The sequence below is a fragment of the Phaethon lepturus genome, unplaced genomic scaffold (genome assembly GCF_000687285.1).
Source record: "Phaethon lepturus isolate BGI_N335 unplaced genomic scaffold, ASM68728v1 scaffold463, whole genome shotgun sequence".
Lineage (NCBI taxonomy): Eukaryota > Metazoa > Chordata > Aves > Phaethontiformes > Phaethontidae > Phaethon > Phaethon lepturus.
Genome location: NW_010528196.1, coordinates 96,502 through 99,828, shown reverse-complemented (window position 1 = coordinate 99,828; position 3,327 = coordinate 96,502).

Below are 3,327 nucleotides of genomic sequence, written 5' to 3'. Positions count from 1 at the left end.
TAAAATACAAGAAAAGTGAACATACTGTGCACAGCAGAATGCAGTCACAGCTCAGTCTCAGTGGGATGATCTGGCACACTCTACCATATTTTAACCTGATATGAAATGACACAATCTTATTTGTTTAAACAATGGTTGTGTCATACTGCTTAAATATGATTTTGTACAGGCTAGTCTAAACACAGGATACGTCTCATCTGCCAAACAACTTAAATTCTCCATTTGCTTCTAGTGCCTCAATGTGGGGGTCTTAGAGAAGAAGTTAATCATTGTATAACATGATTAAGGTTCATCTGCTCTGGACGGGGTTAGCCTTTACCAGAGTGGATGCTGTCTTTCCTCCCCCTTATCATGGAATCACGGTATGACGCAGATGTAAAGCAAGGGTGAGATTGTGAGGTACTCCTTGGAGCACCAGAAGTACTACAGAAGTACTAGACAATTTCAACCCTGGCTGACACAATCTTCAGGTTTCAAACCAAGGTACATGAGTGGGCTAAAACACCAACAGTTTTGCTTTTGCCTCAGGGATGCGTGCTCAGCACATACTTAACTTCATCCCTGTGCTAATTCCACACAAGGAATTTTTTCAAAAGCAGATATACATCCAACAAGATCTCCACCTGCCAAGCTAAGTAAAACGAATGTTAGAAAATGACACTCAGATGGAAAGAAGGCAGCACACAGGAAAAAAGAATAGTAAATAAGAACTTAGTGAAAATTAAAGCTGACTTTAAGCTTATAGAAAAATGAAGGAACGTGACCTGCATTAGTGAAGATCCCAGAATATCACAGCAGTTTCACAAGAAAACCAGGGAACCTGGTTACAAATTCTTCTACAAACCTGAAAGCAGACCAGGCTTCCTCACACATGTGTCGTGAGTGATCATGAAAGGTTAGGACTCAAGTGTTCCGGCACCCACCTACCACTGTACGTGTTCACCTTCACCATGATAGTCCATTCAAACACATCATGTAGAGGCTTCCTAGTCTTACATAATTTCAAAATAATTATTATTTGTATTAAAAGACAATTTAAGTATTTTTCCTGTGAGGAAGGTACACATGCATATACAAAATGGAAAATAGAATAGGTGAATTGAATACGGTAAAATAAGCATTCAGTTTTCTTTTCTTCTAATGTGAAGAGTCTGACAAAAGGTGGGAAAAGAGGCTGATAGGCTGCAAGAAAAGAAAATGCAGTGCTGATACTGGAGATGTTCATTCTGTTATCTACAAAAAGAAATAAAGAAGTCTGGGCCTTGGTAACAAAAAAAGAAAAAAAAAAAAAAAAAGAGTGGAAAATAGAATAGGCTTCCAGATATGGAAGCTGTGTGAAACTCATTTTGCCTGTCTCTGTCACCAACCCAACACCATGGTGTAATAAAAAGCCTAAAACACAGGTATAAATCACAGAAGGGAAAACTGTCAACTGTGATATTGTTAAGATAAGCATAAGCCAAGGCAAAACTGAATTATGCCTAGATACTTAGACTAGAACTTTTCCATGTGTCAAAGAAGAGTCTACTTTAGAAGAAGGATGCTTTCAAAATGAGGAAAGAAAATAAGTCAAATTAGATTCAGGAGGATTTCTAAGCTGCATAAAAACTGAGGCTACATACAAAATATTTTCTTTGGTTTACAATTTTATATCACTGTAATACTTGAGAAGCCTACAATTTACATGCATACGCATACCATGGAGCTATCATATTTCTTCCCAAATGCAGAAAATTTGAGCTTTGTCTACTTCTTCAGTAACTGTTAGTTGCTAGTTTTTTTATTTATGTATTACCCTTTACTTCCGTTTCTTTCTTCTTTTTCTGGTGTACCCATCCCACTAGACAAGCAGTTAGTTTATCAGAATTAGGTTTCTCACTTGTCTCTACTGATCAGCTTTTTATTGTTTCTGCAAGAAACACAAGATTAGTTATAGAAAAAGAGCTATAAAGAGGCTATATATTTCGGAACTATATATTTCAGGACTCACTTTTCCCTAGTAAGAGTTCATCTGACCCCCTCTGACTGTGTTTCAGGCAAAAGTGGTAAGTGGGAAGACTGAAGAACAAGGGTATACTAGAAGCAAGCTTTACTACATCATCAATATCTAGAAACATGAAAGACTGCAGAACCCAATTACTCCAACTAATCTAATTTCCAAAGAGGAATGAACTTCTGGTGGCAGGGTCTTAGTTGTGTCTAATGTGGTATCAGTTCTGTTCCTAATATCTTCACAAATTCCTAAGCTGATTAACGTGTCTCAAATTCTTATCTGTTAAGTGAAGATAATAATATTCATGCTACTTCATAGAGGTTTTAAAAGGCTAAATTCAAGAAAGTGCGAGCTTTTTGCGTAACGTGATGATGAATAAACATAATAAGCAATTTTCTAGTAGGAATTCCACTTCCTGCAAGAAGAAGAATCAAAACCACTAGTAACAACAAGAAGAAACATGAAATGAAACCTACAAAGGTCATAACTCTAAATAATGAACAATGCTCTTTAGTGGAACTTCAAATTCTAGTTACGCTTTAACTTTTTCTAATGGGTTTTTGCTCCCTCTGTTTCACTCATCTCAGGAAAGTCAGTTAATTTCCTTTTTGGAATCAAACAGTCCAAGCAAGAAGGACCAGAACATAGTAACCAATTTTATAACTGAAGTGGAAGCAACCCTCAGGACTTAGAATTCAGCCTGAAACCTAGAATTAAGTCAATGTGAGATGATTCTAGAGAGGGCAAGAGAATAATGAGAAAGGATAAGAACCCAGTCAGAACTAGTCAGTGTCTAGATGGCGGGTCTAGAGTTTTCAGACCTGCTCTAAGGGGGCCAGACAAGAGCACTACCTGAATTCAAATCCATGCTAGCAAACCTGCACAAGGGAAACTTATCAAACCAGACTGGAAGAGAGGTAAACAGCTGACACAGGAGCAGGAATCAGAAAAAGTGAAATTTTCATAGAAGAACTATGACAGCAGGCTGGAGCTTTAACAAATGCTTTAACTAATCTTTTACGTATACACCTACATTTGTTTGGTGGCTGCTGACAGTCCTGAGACAAGCTCTGAGAACAGGCTCCCTGTGTACACATCGTCCTTAGCTACTCTAGCTACGGTAGGCAGCATAGATATAAAAATCTGTGGAAGATGAGAGAAGCAAAATTCCAAGACCACACTGTAGTAAAACTTTGTCTTAGAGGGTATGTAATACCTGTACAAAACTCAGTTTTTCATCAATCGAGAAAACCAGGAAGGTGTTAGAGAGGGCTTGAGAGCTGACATGTCTTGTCATGTGTTGCACACCAGTGATCCTGTCTACAGCAGCTGGA